The sequence below is a fragment of the Vipera ursinii genome (genome assembly GCF_947247035.1).
Source record: "Vipera ursinii genome assembly, chromosome: 2".
In the NCBI taxonomy this organism is placed as follows: Eukaryota; Metazoa; Chordata; class Lepidosauria; order Squamata; family Viperidae; genus Vipera; species Vipera ursinii.
The window spans coordinates 141,276,312-141,297,532 of record NC_139513.1 but is presented as its reverse complement, the minus strand read 5'-3'; the positions used below and the strand labels follow the sequence as shown (position 1 = coordinate 141,297,532).

At 41.2% G+C, this 21,221-nt stretch overlaps 1 protein-coding gene and 1 long non-coding RNA gene across 2 annotated transcripts in view; one reads left to right on the top strand and one right to left on the bottom strand.

Annotated features, from left to right (window-relative positions):
• The window catches only part of LOC310634895 (uncharacterized protein), a gene marked incomplete at its 3' end in the record, with an annotated part of 488,822 nt that overhangs the window by 416,647 nt on the left and 50,954 nt on the right, over positions 1-21,221 (bottom strand). The window lies entirely within an intron of this gene.
• The window catches only part of LOC310635064, a 49,108-nt gene continuing 31,967 nt past the window's right edge, over positions 4,081-21,221 (top strand). Inside the window, exon 1 of the long non-coding RNA XR_014491325.1 lies at positions 4,081-4,137. This is a non-coding gene — a long non-coding RNA (uncharacterized lncRNA). The remainder of the gene's footprint in view (positions 4,138-21,221) is intronic.

Sequence of the window (21,221 nt, the reverse complement as noted above, 5' to 3'; positions counted from 1 at the left end):
ACAGACTTTGTAGAGATAAGATAATGGGGACAGCAAATTTCAAGCAGGTAGTTTTCTGCAGACCAGGTAGGCAGAAACTCAACAATGGAGAAAGGTCCTGCATTGCACTAATTATGCATCCAATTGCATAAATAGTGCAATATCTCTCTCTCTCTCTCTCTCTCTCTCTCTCTCTCTCTCTCTTTTTTTTTTTTACAAAATCAAGTCTCAGAGTCAGAATTAAAGTCTTCTTTGGTTAAACAACAAACTTCTGCAAAGTTCCTGGGCAGGAATATATCTTATGCATATAAATGCAGCAGAGGGTATTCTAAGAGAAAAAAGAGGTGGGAATCAGTTGTACTAGACTGCAACACAGCAGTTTCCTGAAATAAATTAGATCATGGCCCACAGAATGTAATACACCTCCCTGATACTACAGAAAAATGTAGCAAAAGCCGTGGTGGGATTCAGCCGGTTCGCACCAATTTGGCGGAACCGGTAGCTAATTTTTTGTGGCCCAGGCCCAGAATGGACTTCCAGAAGCGGCATCCACACAGAGAACCGGTTGTTCACATATTTGAATCCCACCACTAAGCAAAAGCCATTAAGAGAGAGAGAGAGAGAGAGAGAGAGAGAGAGAGAGAGAGAGAGAGAGAGAGAGAGAGAGAGAGAGAGAGAGAGAGAAGATTCCTGAGAATATCATGGATAGCCAAGCAAACCAATAACTGCATCATCATTTGGACACATTATACAAGGACCCAGCTCTTGGAAAAGGCTCTAATGCTGGAAATGGCGGAAGGATGCAGAGAAGAAGAGGCTGGCTAGCAGCAAGGTGGATGGGCTCAGTTACAATGGCAATGAGTACACCATTGGAAAATTTGAAAGACAAGGACAGATCACCATTGAGAAAAATCTATGTGATCACTAGGTGTTGATATTGATTTGATGGCAGATAATGTGTGTGGAGTTCAGCAGATCAAACAAATCTTTATCTGTCATCAAAGCAAGTGCCATCCCTCTGTCCATAAAAGAAAGCTTGAATGAATGCTCCTTGTGCATTTTTAATTGCATCTCTCAGCTGGCTACTTGGGAATTGATCCCTTAAAAGGGCAGCCACTTCTGCCCACAGCGGCTTAGTCAAGCACAGCCCTTCCACAGGAGAAAAGGAGAGAAGAACGTGGGTCTGTTAAAATCTTCCAACGCATAAAATAACCACATCATATTTTTTGGCACGGCTCTGTTTTTGACTACATCCTGCTTAACTGAGAATTGACTTTTAGACTGCAGCTTGGACCACCTTGTGATCTGTCCTGCATGGTAATTAATTCCTGTTTTCTACTCAGTGCAGATATTTGTAGTCTGCAACATGACCGGTGAGGAATTGATAGCTTGATGGTAGGAGAAGAGAACTAATAAAAGCAGGTAGGTGAACATTTGTCTTTGTAGCACAAGGTTCCCCTTACGTAGCTAAATGTTTCTTAATGCCTGTTATTTCTCTTCCTTTTTCTACTGTGCAGAATCGCCTTCAGATTGTCTCCATTTTGGTTTCTCTGTGTTTGTTTCAGCTATTTTTTTTTCTCTTACGGATGCCAGTTTTTTTTCTCTGGCAAAATATTAAAGGCTATCAATACAGGCTGTTCTTGGCTTACAACCATTTATTTAGGGACTGTTCAATGTTACAACAGCACTGAAAAAGGGTGACTTATGACCGTTTCTCACGCTTACGACCATTGCAGCATCCCCATGGTCATGTGATCCAAATTCAGATGCTTGATAACTGGCATGTGTTTGTCATGGTTGCCGTGTCCAGGGATCACGTGATCCCCTTTTGCCACCTTCTGACAAGCCAAGTCAATGGGGAAGCCATCCACTTAACAACCGTGTTACTAATTTAATAACTGCAGTAACTCACTTAACAACTGTCTTGCTTAGCAATGGAAATTTTAGGCTCAGTTGTGGTCGTAAATCGAGGACTACCTGTATAGCAGTTACGAAGGTTACCAGACTGGGATGCAAAAACACAAATAGCCACTAGATGGCAGAAATACATTAGCATTTTCTGCATCACTTTGCTGCCATTTAGTGGCCATCCAGATTTCTCCATCAGAGGTCTGATGATTTATTTTTCCTGGTGCCTTCGAGGAAACTGGTTTGCCCTTGCCAGCTTCTTAGGGCTGCGAGAGAGTGATTGGCCCAAGGTCACCAACTGACTTTGTGTCGAAAGGGGGAAATTAGAACTCATGGACTTCCTGGTTCTGTCCTGTTGCCTAAACCACTCTGCCAAACTGGTTCTCCTAGAATTGCGTAACTCTATCAGAAGAAATGTGGTGGAAGGAAGCACATACTTGAACAAAGCACTTTTTTGAATTGCAAAAGTAGCAGTGTCTTTCTTTAGATGTGTGTGGCTGCTTAGAAGTTACTCCTATTTCCACATTCCCTTCACTGGGAACAGGGCTTATGGAGACAGGTGGGAGCAGCTTTGAAAGCTACCACTTGATTTGGAAAAAGATCCTATTTTAATGTTACTAAAAGAGGTGCTTCATATATAGGGCCATGTATTCCAAAGAAGTTTTTTCAATGAATTTACAAATCCCTAACTGTTACTGCTGTCGCATCTAGCAAAAGCAAAGAAATGGAGGAGAGAAGTAACCTGTGAACTCAAATCTTAGCCACACCTTCATCACACGTATGTTTGTACAAAGTTTTCCAAATTCTAAAACTTGGGAGCTCTCTCTCTCTCTCTCTCCCTCTCCCTCCCTGGATGAAGCCCAGAGCATGCAGAAGTACATCAGTAAGACAACACCCAAAGATAATCTGCTAAGAGAATACCTGAGGCAGCAGCAGACAAGGGAGGAAGATCAAGCAGAAGTGCTATGTCAAGATGGCACCCTGCACGGTATGTATCATGGATAGATAGCTGAGGTGGCAAACATTGGGAAATCCTACCAGTGGCTGGAAAGGGCTGGACTAAAAGACAGCACTGAGGCACTGATCATAGCAGCACAACAGACATTAAGTACCAGATCCATGGAAGCAGGGGTCCACCACATTAGACAGGATCCAAGGTGCAGATTATGCAGAGAGGCCTCAGAGACAGTCCAGTTCATAGTGGCAGTGTATAAGATGCAGGCAGGAGCACCATACCCTGAATGGCACAACCAAGTAACTGGCATTGTGTACAGGAACATTTATTTATTTATTTATTTATTTATTGATGGGATTTATATCCCGCCCTATCTCCCGAAGGACTCAGGGCGGCTAACAACAAAACATATAATAACTACAGAAATCAAGATAAAAATAAAATTAAAATCATCTGTGCAATAAATTAAAATTAAAAACTAAAAAATAAATTAAAAATTCTAAATACCGTATAATTAATTAAAATGCCTGTCAGTCCAGGTCAGCCTGGTGGAAAAGGAGTGTTTGCATAGTATATGGGCGCTAGACCTTCCCAAATCCAGATAGAAGATCCCATAGAAGGTCATGGAGAGTAAGAGAGCTAAGATCCTTGGGACTTCCAGATCTAGATGGCTAATCAATTAGACATTGTGGTAGTAGACAAGGACCTGAACTGGGTGGTGGTGATAGATATAGCAGTGTCAAGTGTCACAAGAAGTAGAACTATGTGAAGCGGGAGAAGTACCAAGGCCTGAATGAGAAACTAGAGAGGACGAGGAAAATAAAGGCCAAAGTGGTCCCAGTGGTGATAGGAACACTTGTGGCTGGGTGTCCTAAGTTGGAAGAGTGGCTTCAACAGATCCCAGGAACAGCATCGGAACTCTTTGTCCAGAAGAGAGCTCTGTGTGAAAGATATTGTGCAAAACTCTGAAATTCCCAGGTGTGGTAGAGCAGGGCTTTTCAACCAGTGGTACTTTAGCACCTGGCAGGTGGTATGCGACCCACTAGCCGAGTGTAGTGAGGGAGGGAATGAGCTAAAGCAGCACCACAAAGGCCTGGAGGAGATCTGCTGGAGCTTCAGGGCTCAGCAGAAGCACCAGGATCTGCGCGTGCGGCTGCATGCCGATTGGAGCTTCTGGCACACCGTAAGAGAAAAGGAGGAGGATCTATAAAAGGAACAGGTTTGGGCAGGAGAAGGAGAGGAAGAAAACACATGGAGAAAAGGAGAGAAGAGAAGAGGCTTTTGTTAGTGAAACGGTGAGTGAGAGAGCGATGGAGTGGCCTTTGTGAGCAATGTGTGAGTGAGTGAAAGAGTGAGCAAGAGGCTTTTGCGAGCAAAGGGTGAGAGAAAAAGAAAAAAGTGAGGGAGAGAAGGGGGGAAAAAACACATTGACTTCTGACTTCCTCTGTTGCAGTAGAAGGAAGTATTAACATTGAACTTAAACTTTTTACTTTTCCATAATATTATAAACTAGCCATTTCCATAACAACAAATGAATCTAACCAGTAAAGCCCCAAATTCCCCCCCCCGTTTTTTTAGTCATCAAGTTTTTGACACCTTGCTTAGCACTGGTGGTACTCGAACATTGTCATGTCCTAAAAGTGGTACAATCTGTGAAAAAGGTTGAAAAGCCCTGTGGTAGAGGACCGAAGATTGAGGAAGACAAAGAACACTGATAAAAAGCCCTGGTGGTGCAGTGGTTAGGATGCAGTACTGCAGGCTCATTCTGGCAACTGACAGCAGTTCGATTCTGACTGGCTCAAGGTTGACTCAGTCTTCCATCCTTCCGAGGTTGGTAAAATGAGGACCCAGATTGTTGGGGGCCATAGGCTGACTCTGTAAACCGCTTAGAGAGGGCTGCAAAGCACTCTGAAGCAGTGTTTAAGTCTAAGTGCTATTGCTTTTGCTATAAGGGTGAGAAGAGAATGTTATACTTACTTACTTAACCTGTTTTCTGGCATGTTTAGTCTTTTCTGGGGGAAAAAAATGCCTACTATGAATAAATTCTGAACTACCCTGTTAATTCTAAGTTTCTTTCCACACAGAATTATTGCAATCTCTGTACTTTGCTTTTCCGATTCAACTTTTTACGGTAGGGTGAAGCCTGCAACTCAGCATTGTTTTTGCTATTTATTTATTTATTTATTTATTTATTTATTTATTTATTTATTTATTAAAAAAGCCTGGTTGAATAGTTCAAAATAATCCATAGACTGACTTGTCAGGTATGTGCCCTTGCATGAATTCATGAATACATTTGCATCCCAGTGGGATTTGCCAAATCGCTGCCAATGTAAAATGTATGAGATGCTGTTTTTGGCAATTAGCTCTTTGGATAAGAAAGACGGGAGCAGAACATGGGAGAAGTGAGGAGGGGGTGGCAGCCATGACGGGAGGTGATGGTGACAGAAAAATGTGTGGTTTCTAATTGAAAAGTGATTTCTTGTGATGTTCCCACCATAAAGTCTCCTTGATGGCTTTGAAAAAAGTCGCCCTTCATCAAGCTCACCTATTTTATATGGTGGTGGTAAAGATTCAAATTGGGACACATCTCAAAGCCCAAAGGAATGTATTTCTCCTGTTTGAAAAATCTAAATGACATTTATTTATTTATTTATATTTTTATTTTTATTAGATTTATATACCGCCCCTCTCCAAGGACTCGGGGCGGTGTACAGGGCAATTAAAACGCTAACAACACACAAGGTATAAAAATTAAAATAAGATTACCCATTTAATTATAAAATCCTGTCTTGCTTTTCACCAGTCCCAAAAGTGAGCACTCATTAAAAACAATTTACCGTGAATTAAAATTATTTATATTTAAAAGTAATACACAGTTCAATGCATTTACATTTTTTTTAAAAAAAAAGCAGAATAAAACAAAACTGCTGGAAACCTTTTACTTTAAAAGGCACAGAGGTTCTAATATCTTGTGTTAATGGAAGAGAAAGTGGTTTCAGAAGCATTTTAAAACCCTATAATGCAAAACATCAGAAAGCATAACAGAGCAGAATGAATGAAATGTCTCTTCTAATTGATATCCTGATCTAAGCCCCGGTTTTCAAAATATTTTGGGAGTGGAGTTAATAAGAAGACCCCTTGCTTAGCCTGCCACAAGCCCATAAATTGGTTCTGTCCAATTTCTGCACCTGTAAACTCTTTAAACAGTTGCATTATTTTGTTTTCTACCATTGTATATGATTACCCGTGCTGTTGTATATACTTTAAAAGCAACTTTGTCAATGCAGACACTTCTACACTTTCTTGAACTGAGAATGGCATCGGAAAACTTGGAGAAGTGCACACTTCAGAGCAAAGATGTTCCAATCCAAATATTAGTTCAAGAAGGGCAAATTAGGCCAATGCACTTTTTAAAAAAAATAGATCAAGCAATATTCTCACTCCAAATAGCTTCCACCCCACTTCTCCTAGGATGTGTGAGCGCTTCATTCAGTTCAAGCTAATAAAACCATCCACCCCAGAAGTTCTGAATGTTCACTTCTTAAAAGCCTGGCTGGAATTCCTGGTTATTTAGCCAATAATTGGGTGCAAAATTAAAGGTGCCATCTCTCTCCCTCACCACCACCACCACCACTATAGGCTCCTCTTTAATACTATGGGAAGCCCACCCAACATATTTTTCTCCAAACTGGGAACAACCCTGCCTATTGACATTTGGCCAATATATTTTTGTGACAGTTTCTTCAGGTACATTTTCTAAACTAAACTGCTCAGGTTTCATCCTTATATGGAATGAGAAGAAATTAAATAAAGGAGAACAGAACATGTGGTGAAGTAAAACTGACAAGTAACCTCATTCCAGCCACCTTTTTTTCCCGCCAAATGCCCAGAAAAAGGAAAAAAGAGAGAGAACGTGGGGTCCTCCTATAGTCCAGCTTTCCTCTTGATGGCCATCGTAGTTATAATCAAAATAAAATATGGGTAATCACTGAGTTATGATTGTAATTGAGTCCAGCAATTATGGTTGTACATCGTGACAGTCATAAAGCAGGTCACCACATGACTGGACCCAATTTTATCCTTTTTTTGTGACAGCCATTAAACCAACTCAGCAGTTATTAAAGTGAAGCTGGCAGTCATTGTTTGCTATGGGATGGTTTTTGCTGAATACTGGAAGTAAATGCCTGTTTTTGGTTTTAAAAAATGCTATAAATCATGGTCATGTGACTATAGGCCATAAAATGTGGACTGTTGCTGAGTGCCCAAATTGCAGTTCTGTGACTGCAGAAGGGATGGAGATTGGAATTTCCTGAGTGCCACAAATTTGTTGTGTGAATCTGCCACTTTGAGGGAGAAAATAGAGCTGATCTTGGTGTCTAAATATGTGCTATAACTAAAGCCAATCCTTGGCCCCTCAGCTCTCCTTGAGCTGACAAATGAGGCTGATCTAATACTTTCTATCCATTCTAGGAGCCTTCTGCTTCTGACAAATGTAATGACCCTCTGCAGAGCCAAAATGTAGTCTAATTAAAAGAAAAATCAATTTGGGTGCCTCTAAACCATGAGACATTGTTAGGCTGAGTGCATAAATATTTCACACCCAACCTGGATCTTACGCGATACATGCTAAATGCACGTTATTCCATTCAAAAGTATTGAGAATTGAAATGTTGCTATCAGGCTGTGCATTGGCATCTTCATATGTGTGTTAGGAATGTGTAAAATCTAAGAGATGCTTCTTTGGTCCTGAAAAGAGAGCTTATTTTTGTTTGTTTGCTTGCTTGCTTGCTTGCTTTAGTGTAGACAAAGCTTAGTTGTGAATCAGGATTCTTTGGAACCCTGAGAAATAAGAAAAGACTTGGTAAACTTTAAGTAAAATGTCCTTCAGCACTGACAAACTCCGCAACAAAGTGCACTTTATTGATTTTCTGTGCAGAAAAGGGGAAGGAGGACTGGGCTTTTGATGAGCCACTTTGTCAAGCATACTTTCCAACATTTCTGCATAGAAGACAAAGCTCTAGATATGTCAAAAATATCTGTGGAATTCTGTGGAATTCTGTGCCTCACCGTGATCCTCTCAATTGGGTGGGCAAAGACAGGCCTGCACAAACAGCCCTGTTTCAATTTGAATTAGAGATTCACGATACAAAGAGAGCATGGCACAATTAAATTTGAGACCAAATAAGCAACTTTAAATTCAATTCCTCCCCAAAATGCACTCAGGTTGTAATTGGAAACAATCGACTTCTCTCTACTGGCAAATCAAAATATTCACGGTGTTGGATTCTTTCTAGAATAGTAACCCAGTGGAGTTTCAGCTGAACCTTCATAGATTTCACCAAAATACATTTTCGGAACAATTCCCCCCATTCTTTTTTAAGGCAGGGGTGCAATGGCCCAGTATTTAAAGATGTTGAGATTGTCAGGAAGCTGGCAACCCTGGTTTGAGGCCTAAGTACTGCATGATGGAATGAGCTTCCATTACTTGCTTCAGCTCCTACTCACCTAGCAGTTTGAAAGCATGCAAATGTGAGTAGATACATAGATACCAGTGATGGGAAGGTAACAGTGTTCCGTGCATCTTTGACATATAGCCATGCTGGCCACATGACCATGGAAAATGTCTTCAGATAATGTTGGTTCCCTCAGCCAAGAAACAGAGATCAGCACCACACCCTAGAGCCTGACACGAGAGGACAGTGAAACCTCTACTATTACCTTAACTTTTAAGGCAGTGTTACCAGGAATGGGGAAAGGATAGCAGATCAGCTTTGTCCAGCAAAGTATCTAAGCTGGCAGGCATAGTCAAAACCCCAGAAGATAACCTTAGGATCCAAAAAGACTGACTTGAACAATGGGCTCTATCCAATAAAATGAAATGTAATGTGGAGAAAAGCAAGGTTTTACACCTATGTAGGAAAAACCAAAGTACAGATTAGGCGAAACCTGACTCATAAAGAGTAACTGTGAGAGGGCCTTGCAGTCCTAGAGGATGGCTAATTTAGAGGATTAAATATAAGCCAGAAGTATATGGCAGCAGCCAAAAAAGCTAATACAGTCCTTGGTTGTATAAACAGAGGCATAGAATCAAAATCATGTGAAGTACTAGTACCACTTTATAAAGCCTTAGTAAGGCCACACCTGGAATACTGCATCCAGTTTAGGTCACCACTTTACAAAAAAGATGTTGAGACTTTGGAAAAAGTGCAAAGAAGAGCAATTAAGATGATTAAAGGTCTGGAGACTAAAACATGAAGAATGGTTGCAGGATTTGGGTTTGGATAGTCTAGAGCAGAGGTCCCCAAACTTTTGGGCACCAGGGACCAGTTCCGTGAAGAGAGGTTTTTCCAAGGACCGGAGGGTGTGTAGTTTTGTGTGCTGCCTGCATCTCGCGAATGGGGTTTTGCTTGTTTGTGTGGACTGGTTGCTGGCATGCCACGGCCCGGTATTGATCCATGGACCAGGAAAAAGAAGGACTGGGGCAGACATGATAGCAGTATTTCAGTATTTAAGAGGTTGCCACAAAACATCAGAAGGCAAGACAAGAAACAATGGATGGAAACTAATCAAGGAGAGAAGCAAACTGGAATTAAAGAGGAGCTTACTAACAATGAGGGCAATTAACCAGTGGAACAGCTTGCTATCAGAAGTTGTGGGTGCTTCATCACTGGAGGTTTTTAAGAAGAAATCGGATAGCCACCTGTCTGAAATGGTATAGAGTCTCCTGCTTGAGCAGAGGGTTGGATACAAAACCTCCAAGGTCCCTTCCAGCTCTATTCTGATTGATTGATGTTGAACCAGTAACAAAGACGGCCTATTCTTAAGTTAAAAAGAAAGACAAAAATAAAATAGTTTAAAATAAGAATGCTCTGTTCCACTTACTGTCAACGCTGCTAACATTTTTGCATTGACAACATATGGAAATGTAGCCATTTTTTCCCCTTTCGCTTTTAGAGTTAGATGATGCTGGGAGGGGGGGATGTGAATGAGAGTCCAGCTAGACCAAGGGTAGGCAACCTCGGCTCTTTTATGACTCATGGACTTCAACTCCCAGAATTCCTGAGCCAGCCATGCTGAGGGGAAAGAGAGTTTTCCAAGCTGAGCTGTGCTGGCTCAGGAATTCTGGGATTTGAAGTCCATGAGTCATAAAAGAGCCGAGGTTGCCTACCCCTGAGCTAGACATAACAATGCTGAATCATAGCATGAGAATCAAGGTTATTGAACTCAGAGCTGATAAAGAAGTGGTCTGCTGGAGAGCTGGAAAGGAAGCCCATGCTTCATGCTAATTGGGGGATGTGATTTATGACTGTTAATTGGAGGAGGGAATTGTACTTTGATACTATGTACCCAGGGGAGGGGAATTCAGTTTTTGGCTTCGATTATGTAAGTGCCAATATTCTGCTCCTTGAATAAAGATCCTTTAAGGCAGGCACGTCAAACTCGCGACATCACGTGACGTCGCGCTACCTATTGTGACTTTTTCCCCATTGCCGGCAATCGGGTGGGCGTGGTTTCAGGATGACGTGTCTGGCCCACGGGCCAGCAGTTTGACATGCCTGGTTTAAGGTAAACAATGCCTCAAAGTTCTTTTGAAGAGTTTCATCTGTCAGTACCATGACACTTACCTCGAATGACTATTATAGGTTACTCTGAGTTACTCTGGTTTTGTGAGATGGCAGGAGGGTTGATGTTTCTTTCTGCAAAAGGCCCTTTCCTCAAGGGCTTTGATGCAGAGCCAAACTAGTCAAAGCAGATTGACAGAACTTGATCTCTTCTTGGATAACCTTTAGAAATTGGTATATTTTCCTTCCTGTTACTGGATGACAGGGAGATTAGCATAGCTACCTGACAAGCTCAGCTCTTCCTGAGAAGGACACTTTTTAAGAGGCCAGACTTCATTGCATTGGGATTTGAGGAAGCTGATATGTGAGTCAGCAAAAGTAGTAGAAACAGGCTAGAAGAAAGAAATACAATGCTTTAGCAACAGGCAGCCATGGAGAGAGAAGCTGGTTTCACAGCTTTATCACTCTTTTTTTCTCAACAACAGTTAACGTTTAGACCACAGCCCAGTGGTGGGATTCAGCCAGTTCACAACAGGTCAGCAGAACCAGTAGCTAATGTTTTGTTTCCCAGGCCCAGAAGGGACTTCCGGAAACGGCATCCACACAGAGAACCAGTTGTTCACATATTTGATTCCCACCACTACCATAGCCTAATAGTGAAAGCCTGGTATCTATCCAGTGGTGGGATTCAGCAGAATCAGTAGCTATTTTTTTGTTGACTTCAGCTGAAGCCCTAGGCCTTTTTTTGCAAGGCCCAGAATGGACCATCAGAAGTACATGGACGCCACTTCCAGAAGTCTCTTCTGGGCCTCGGAGGCCCAGGCCAGAATGAACTTCTGGAAGCGGCATCCACGCAGAGAACCAGTTGTTCAGATATTTGAATCCCACCATTGTATCTATCCATTCATTTAGGCCCAATTTACATAATTTAAATGTAAGCTTTGACCCCAAAGTATATACCTGACTGGTCAAAATGCCGAGCTGACTTTCAGAGTGTCAAAAAGCTGAATGTATAATTCTATTAACACAAGAGAAAGCAAAACAAAATCTTGTGGCTGGTCACATTAAAATCATTGAGACCAGAGAAAATGAACCCAAAGTTAAGTTAACTCTGTGACCCCAAAAGAGATGGGCAGAGATTTTAAATGCAATCATAAAACTCATTGAGTGGCTATCAACCTCACTATTTCTCTCTTTGTCTCTCTCTCTCTGTGTGTCTCTCTCTCACACACACACACACACACACAGAGCCTGCTAGAATTAATTGAAACACTGTTGAACTGCTGGTCCCCTTCAAAACTATGCACAACCTTTGTCAGAAGATGGAACCGGTGCGGCACTATGGTGGCTTTTCTGCTTTTCTTCATGCAAGTGTTGGAGGACAAATAGAGAGGATCCAGACAGCAAAACAACATTTTTCCTTGACTTTCTCCTTTTAAACTACAGTAATATAAGTTGAAGTGAATGTTTATTTAAACATTCCTAAATAATAAGACAGTGAAAAAGAAAATCTTAAATACATTCCCAAGAGAACATAACTTCTCACTTCTGAAGACCATAGTAAATAAAAGACAGCTTTTTTGACCAAGTAAGAATGGGGAAGGTTTTAAAAAAAGCTGCATTAGAACCAAGGACTCTAATTGTCCAGTTCTGATTTATACTAAGAACCAAGCATCTTTATCTGTGCCTTCAATGATAGGCTTTACTAGCAAGCTAACAGCTAATAATATTGTTATTGTCAGACTTTCTCCAGCCAGGACCTCAGGAAAGTAAGACGCTTGAATCCATTGAGTTGAATTAAAAAAACGTTTACTGAGAGAAACTGGATGCAGTAAAGTCAGGCAGAATCTGAAGGTCTTGCACAAAGCATAAACAATTATTTCAGTTTCCTAGTCCCAACCTCCCTGGCAGCCAATGTGATGCTGAGAAGATGTTTTGAGAATGTATAGGTGGTACCTTGCTCAATAGTACTCACTGTGAGAGGGATCTCGGAGTCCTAGTAGACAATCACTTCAATATGAGCCAGCAGTGTGCTGCAGCTGCCAAAAAAGCCAACACAGTGCTAGGCTGCATTAACAGAGGGATAGAATCAAGATAAGTGAAGTACTAATACCACTTTACAATGCTCTGGTAAGGCCACACCTGGAATACTGCATCCAGTTTTGGTCACCACGATGTAAAAAAGATGTTGAGACTCTAGAAAGGGTGCAGAGAAGAGCAACAAATATGATCAGGGGATTGGAGGTTAAAACATATAAGAAATGGATGCTGGAATTGGGTCTGTCTAGTTTAGTGAAGAGAAGGATGAGGGGGGACATGATAGCAGTCTTCCAGTATCTCAGGGGCTGCCACAAAGAAGAGGGAGTCAAGCTATTCTCCAAAGCACCTGAAGGCAAGACAAGAAACAATGGATGGAAACTAATCAAGGAGAGAAGCAACCTAGAACTAAGGAGAAACTTCCTGACAGAACAATTAACTAGTGGAACAAGCTGCCTCCAGAAGTGGTGAGTGCTCCAACACTGGAAGTTTTTAAGAAGAGACTAAACAGCGATTTGCCTGAAATGGTATAGGGTTTCCTGCCTGAGCAGGGGGTTGGACTAGATGACCTCCAAGGTCCCTTCCAACTTCTTCTTCTTCTTCTTCTTCTTCTTCTTCTTCTTCTTCTTCTTCTTCTTCTTCTTCTTCTTCTTCTTCTTCTTCTTTTTCTTTTTCTTCTTCTTCTTCTTCTTCTTTTTCTTTTTCTTCTTCTTCTTCTTCTTCTTCTTCTTCTTCTTCTTCTTCTTCTTCTTCTTCTTATTATTATTATTATTATTATTATTATTATTATTAATGTTGAGGTGCCAGGCAGATAACAATTCACACTTAGGGCACAACGGCCTTGGAGCCTGGCAAAAACCAGCTATGAAGGAATCTGTCCCATCTCCAAAGACAGTCCCCCTCCCTAATTGCCAAGCAACAGCAGAAATGGAAAAATTCCAAGCTTCCCATCCCCACTCCTCCCTTAGCATGATGGCAGGACACTAGAGTATAATGGTGGACCTGACATTTATTACAGATGCAATTGATAGTGTTCCATCTTCAAAATCTCATGCATCATAGTGACTGATATGACATTGTTGTAAAGTTGTCACTTTGGAGAAGGCTTCTGGAATTCAGGCACATTGGCACAAAATTTTGGGTAACATCTTAGTTCAGCACCAAATGTCTAGATTTGGCTAAGTGTATGTTGTTTCTACTCCAAAATTGTCATTCGTTGCCTTAGATATAGGAATATATATTCTGGGAAACCTTGCCTCTTTCTCATCATGAGCTCACTCAACTGCTTGGGCAAATGTACTGCATTTAACAATATAGTTTGCTTAGTTTTGCTTTTGTGCATTTGCTGAACTGAGTCACAGAAGTTTGTAAAGCATGGTTTATGATTTAGGGGAGGGATGGGATGGGCAACTCAGCTCCCAAAATTCCTGAAGAAGAATGGTTACCCTGATTTAGGGCAATATGCAAACAAAGTTAATGTTGCTGATGATAGTTTTGTCTTTTGTTGCCAAGTAACCATTCTTCTTTAGAAGCTGGCAGAGGGAGGAAAGAAGTTTCCCCTTTCTTCCCTCCAAACTTGTTTCTTTCTTTTTGATGGTATTTCAACTTTTTTAAAAGAAAGTTGCAGCCATATTGGTACTTTCAAGAGTTTTCAATGGGAAAGTCTCCTGATACTGCAGTGTTTCATACTGGGCTCCTCTCCTTTATCTTAAGGAGATCAATCATTTATGCTAACAACATACAATGCCTCCTCCCAAACTTTACCAAATTATTATTCTTAGTATTGGTTATCATTGACCTTCTTGGTTGAGGCTGCTGGGAATTGGGAATTAAAAGTTGCTCTTTCTCTCTGTCTCTCTTTCTCTCTCTGTGTGTGTTTCTGTCTGTTTGTCTATCTATGTGTTTGTTTATTTGTATGAAATATTTGCAGTGTTGTAGAGTTAGCAGGGCAGAAGAAACATTATCTGAAGCCATAATATTTCTATCTCAGGAGTGATACTGTCTAGCATTTAAGTTTTTAATTGATAATTGGAACAAAAATAATAGATTAACAGAAAAGGAGAAGCAGAACTGTAGAAGATTTAGGTTCTGATTAATTCTATTATTCCTTAATATCCAAGAAGAAATATTTAGGCATAGAAATATCTGTCAATTCACATTCCATTCATTTTCATTCTTTTCCATCCAACTGATGTAAAACATTGCAACATTTGGAAATCTTCACTTCAGTATAATGATGAAAGCCAGTTTGGGACAAGATTAAGGCACTAAATTAGCGACTGGAAGGCCCATTTCTAGTCCTGCTTTAGGTACCAAGTCAGAAGAAGTTTAGATAAAATTCAATTGGAGAAGACATTTGTTCTCAGCCCTAGGAAGAAGGGAAGGTCTAATCACTTTTGAAAATATTGTCCCAAAAAATGTAGAGACTAGTCTAACTAATTTTCAGAAGACAAAATTGACTTGAAGGAACACGCAGAGACAAAGGTGTAACAACTAAGGGTTTCGACTAAGACTGGAAGATTGGGCAACCTGAGGCTACCCACTGTCTCCTAGATTATAATACTTCAGAATGTCTTTGTTGTGTGGAAAAATTAGAGGAGAGAATACCAGGCAAGCCACATGCTCCTCAGGATATAGAATTCTTATCAGTAAATACATTTTCATCCCCTTTTACCAGTCAAATTCAGTAGGTGCCTCTGTTTCCAGCAGGACTATGCAAAGCTTCTGGGATTCATTCTTTTGAGTCTATTAGGAGCTTCAAATTGATTTAATGATTCTGCAACCTTTTGTGCATATGCATATATGAACATTTACATTGAATTGAGTTGAATTAATGGACTCTTCAAACTGAAGCAGAAATTCAAACAGATGATTTATATTGGATTTTACCTGAGTCATATAGTCCTAATTCCTAGTGGAGAGAGGACAATATGGTACCTGTAACCATTAAAGATGAAGAATCTGTCAGAAATGAGAGGTGACAGTTTTCTATTAATACCACAAGCCTGACTGAAAATACAGAGCTCAATGTATTGAGATGTTTCAAGGCCTTTCTATAACAGATGCACAAATGTGTTTCAGGTTTATTTTCTCCATAATCATTTTCTTACTCACACATTCTTTCTGTCCTTAGTAAATATGAATTTTGGTTAAATTCTTACAAAAAACCCCCAAGTTAATATACTTCTCATCCATCCAACTCTAACTAAATTATTAATTAATTTGTTTACAGGATATATATCTAACAGTTGCTAAGAACAATTTTGTCAGAACATTTAATGCCAATGTCAACACAGGGAAAGCATACAGTTGAAGAAAAAGCAAATAACCCTTTGAAGGATATATTTCAATTTTATGAAGCTTGCTTCAGCTATAAGACTCATTCCAATGGGATGCAGATGAGATTCTCCTTCATCTTGGCAGATTTGATTGCTCTATTCATTAGCCCAAGCCCTCATTGCAATCCTATTCTTGTGAAATCAATTTTGTCCACACAACCTAATTTCTCACATTTCTCCTTTACCATATTTATTAAGTTGTACCCTTTGCTGTGTGTTCCAAAGGTAGATATACTACCACCATTTGCATGCTTAGTAATAATTATTATTTATCAGTCTAAATATGAAGAATCAAGACTTCTGTCTTTAGAGAAATGGGGGGTCCTTTCTCAGACCTTCCCTTTGTTTACTTAAGAACTAGATAAATATGTACACCCAGCAATCTATAAGGAAAATCACTCAGAGACTTAATCTATTAAGTTTTCAGTCAGAAAATGCACTTTTTAAAAAAGCCATTTAGCAAGAAGTTAGAAATAATAATTACTTCATTAAGTAAAATGAAGCATTGGCTTAGTTGCTGTACCTTAGCTTAAGATACAAGGCTATTTCCAGGGGATTATATTATTATATGTCCTTGAATGATATAGTCTAGCCCAGCCTTCACTTTTCACCCAACCACCGAAGGCAATGGCAAAGGGAGTTCTTTGGGACTAGGAGGAAAGGGAAAGAGAATTTAAACTGATCACTCAGCATTTTGGATGATGATCTGATCTACGTTTTCTGAGATGATTCCTTCAGTATCTAATTAATATAAGGTTTCTTTTAGAGGAAATCAACCTGAGGTCTACTCATATTATTTTTGGTCTAGCAGTGTTCTCTGTTTGAAAGAATGACCTAGCAAGGGGAAGGGGAGGACTAGATCCAACACAAGAAATAATTGGTATTTGCAACCTTCTCAGCCAACTTAAAATAAGCCACATCAATAGGGAAGCTAGATTCACTTAATAAGTGTGTGTCAGACTGGCCCCAGCTGGGCCCTCCGGAAAGTAAGACTCTTGAATCCATTGAGTTGAATCAAAAGAACTTTTACTGAGAGAAACAGGATGCAGTAAAGTGAGGTGGGATCCGAAGGTCCAGTGCAAAGCATAAAGCAATCCCAACCATCCTGACCAGTCTACTAGTGGACAATGTGATACCGAGAAGATGTTTTGAGAACGCTGAGATGCTAGACAGATAACAGTTCACACTTAGGGCATGATGGCCTTGGAACCTGGCAAAAACCAGCTTGGAAGGAGTCCATCCCATCTCTGAGGACTGCCCCACTCCCTAATTCCCAAGCAAATAGCAGAAGCAAAAAATCCCAAGCATGCCATCCCCCTTCTCCCTTAACACAATGTCAGGACACCAGAATACAAATGATGGACTTAAACACTGTGTGATTCACTTAACTGCAGTGATTCTATTTTACAACTGTGACAAAAAGGTTGTAAAATCAGACATGACTTACTTACTACCTTGCTTTAGTAATGGAAATTCTGCTTCCAATTGTGGTTTAAGCTGAGGATGATCTGTATTCTATGCTTCTGTTGAATAAAGACACTTGGTCCAATTTAAGTCAGTCGCTGGGACCAAAGATTTATGTCTTCAGGCTTTTGGACTCATACTGGAGTCATTCTGGAGAGGGAAGTTCCCTGAGGATGGGCTCCAGCATGAGTCTGAAAGCTTGCAAAATAAACCTCTGGTCCCAGTGACCAACCCAGATTGCATTCTGAAACATTACCCTGGAACATGTATATTTGCTTTCATTTGTGAAAGTCGCTTAGATTCACTTGGGTTTGGAAACTGTGTGACCAGTTACCTGGGGATATTTTATTGAATTTGGTGAAGTGAGAGGGTCCATGGACCTGTGAGTTTGGCCACTTGTGTTTTAAATCTCTGTCTTTCCAGATCTCTTGGGAAGTGAGATACGGTTGAGTCTATGCAGTGCTGAATGCTTCTCTGCAGGAAGGGATGGTTCTTCCTGCCTTGAAAGAGAGGGTTGCCCATCCACTCCTCAAGAAGATGTTGATGGGTCTAATAAACCTAAATACTTTTGGTCCCATTCCCAAAATTTTAGGAAAAGAGGACTTTGGTACAGAGTTGACCTGTGCATTGAATGGCTGGACCAGGAGGCTTTGTTCACAGTGACTCATATTTTAATTACCTCCCATTTGAATTAGTGTCATGAACTGTGCAGTACAAGGATCTAGAAAACAGCAATGCAGGCAGTTTATGGCATTTCTTGTTATACCTGTAGAACACCACAGCTTCTTGAGCTGCACTGGGGATTCCATTGCACTTAAAGGCAGGAGTTATTATCTATACCAGGGATCTTCAAAGTTGGTCCTTTTATGACTTGTGGACTTCAACTCCCAGAATTCCTCAGCCAGGCATGCTGGCTGAGGAATTCTGGGAGTTGAAGTCCACAAGTTATAAAAGGGCCACATTTGAAGACCCCTGATCTATACAATAAAGTTATATATAGTATAGGACTAAGCTATTGGCAAGACCACCTATCTCCCATTCTGCCTGCTCACCCTGCCAGTTTTAGCATGCTCTGGGTCCCTTCTATTAAACCATGTCATGTTATTGGCCTCACAACTTCTGCCTTCACTGTAGCAGTGCCTTCCCTGTTGATGTAGAAGGCTCCAAACCTGTTAACCTTTTGTAAGGAATTTAAACCTGGTTTTCTGAAGGGCCTTCAGGCCAGGAGGTTAGGTGAATTCTGCCACAATGCTTTTTCTTATGAATTGGGATTATCATCTGTGACCTCAGATGTTACAGTTTGGATTGTTGAATTATTTTTAACCATGTCTGCCTTTCAGAATCAGTGCTATGACATGAACAGCCCTATATTATAAATCTAATCCAGCCATCTACCATCACTCTTTTGCTGATAAAGTCAAAATGGAAGGTGGAAGCTAAAAGTAAGCTGCAACAAGGATGACAGCAGCTGGTTTCTTCAGGCCTGAGAGAAGGCAACCCTAAGCACTAATATCAACTCTAGAAGAACACAATTGGAAAGCACTGTTCTGTACCAGCCTGCTACCGGCCCTGCAGAAAAGGCAAGGACAACCCCTTTACAAACGGCAAGAGGCTGGAATAAAGCCTGCCAAATTTATTAATATAAAACAGACACCAACCATGAAACAGGAGCTATGAAACAGGAACTATCCAAGCGGTTGCCTTCAGCAAACCAGCCCTCCCACACATTCCCCTTAAATACAGCTCAAGCCGTGGCCTCTCTCTGCCTCCTTCTGAGGTGCCCCATTGCCTTCCTCTGTTTACTCCTGATTGACTGCCTCCTGCGTCGGGCATCCTTGAACAGGGCCAGCTGTAGGTCATCTTCATCCACGCTGTCAGGCTCACACAGCTGGGTCTCCACCAGGTGGGAGGGGCCTGGCTGAGGGCTCTGCGGAGCCTCAAAGCCATCATCAGCAAGCTCTTCAACACCCCCCCTCCTCCTCTGAGTCATCCGACCCAACTGCCGAACCCACAGGCGGACCCTGAATCATAATAAGCACTTCTACACTGTTGCCAATGAATCTAGGTGGAGATAGATTTTGGACCTTGAAATGCGTTTGTATGCCAAGTCAGAAGGCAATCCTCTAGTTCAGGGGTGTCAAACTCAATTTCATTGAGGGCCGCATCAGCATTGCGGTTGCCCTCAGGGGGCCGGGTGGGTGTGGCCAGGGTGGGCGTGGCCTACTGGGTGGGCGTGGCTAGAGTACGTATGGCCTGCTGGGTGGGCGTGGCCAGCTCTACATCGTTCACATCAAGGGTGCCTATGGGGGCCTGGGCAGGAGTGGGACAGATCTGGGGGTCTCTGGCAGAAGGAGGGTCTCTGGGCCAGGGCCAAGGCAGGGGTGGCCGTTCCCTCACTGTTTCCAGGATGGCTTCGCGGGCCGCATGAAACCACTTCACGGGCCGGATCTGGCCCCCGGGCCTTGTGTTTGCCATGTCTGCTCTAGTTGCTGGAGAAGAGCACTACACTTCCAAAGAGAGGTCTATGAGTTATCACAAAAATGTCACTATGGATGCACACATGAAGGTTCCAAATCTGATGGGGACTGGGCAAGATCACATACTTTCCAGATTTTCTGTTTCATTCAAGTTTGCAAAGATAGAAGTCAGCAATTTGGAAGTAAGCGAAGCTTATCAAAGCAGACAGTTCATGCTGCAGGTTTCAAACCTAATTGTCCTGAATGAATATCTTCCTCTACTGAGCCAGGGGTGTCAAACTGCTGGCCCGCGGGCCAGTTTCATCATACCAAAGCCAAGCCCACCTCATTGCCAGCAATGCAAAAAGAGTAGCGATACGTCGTGACACATGATGTGACATGGCAAGTTTGACACCCGTGCCTACTTTAAGCAAGCATAGAATAGGAGAGCCCCCCCCTCCTCTCTCCCACTCTTTCTCTCAACTTATGTTTATTTTCAAAAACGTTCAAAGAAAGCAAGTGTTAACTTGATGTAGTATGTGGCTGGCATATGTGTGTTCCTAAAATGCATTCTTCTCCAACCCCATCCCCTACAGATTCTCTAATCCCCAGTTCTGTTCTTATTTACCACTATTGGTCTCAGGAAATTGTTATCACAGCTCCCCGTCTCAGACTGAAGAGATAATAGATGACCAGGTGGTGCTTCTTATTTTCTGTCTTCAACCTCAGTTGAACCTTAAGGATATCTGGTCACTTGTCCCATGGCGCTGTTTCTTTTTCTTCTTCTCTTCAGTGGATCATTTGCTTTTCATTCAGCATCCTGTAAATCCTAATTATTACAAACTGCTTAGTCTGTTTTCAGAAATAACAGTCTACCTTACTCTGGATAAAAAAAAACAATTCCTACATTTCCAAAAGCCATAGAAGCACCTTTAGAGGCCAGCCAACTCTTCTGTTACTCAAATCCTGATATACGTAGCATCCTGGAAGTTTCTAAGTTTCCTTTCTTTGTTCTTTATTCCTAAATCTCCTATGAGAAGCTAATTTAACTTAATTTAATTTAATTTAATTTAACTCCTGATCAACAAAGCACAGACTAAAAAGCAGAGGGCTGGTTTGGATTACTCTTTTCCAAAATTGCCCTTTCCGGGTGCAGAGATTTATGAGAAGACAGTGCCAAAACATGTCTGATTCCAGGAAGCTTTGTCATGGACAACGTTAGTATTGAAAGTGGAGTTTTATGCTTTTCATACATATGCCTTTAAAGGTCTGAAAAAGCTTTCTTCTTGCTTTTAAAGCTCTCACTTTTTTACAAAGTCATATTCCATATGTACTCTTCATATCCCTTTAAATATCTTTTAAAAATCTAAAGAACAGCACGAAAAGACAATTAGAAGTGTAATACGTAACGTAAAACATCATAGGAACAAAAACATTGTATATTTTAATATTTTGTGGCCAGTGAAAAAACCTAATCTCCTTTGGGTTATTTTAGGGTTGCCTCCTGGTAATTTCCTTC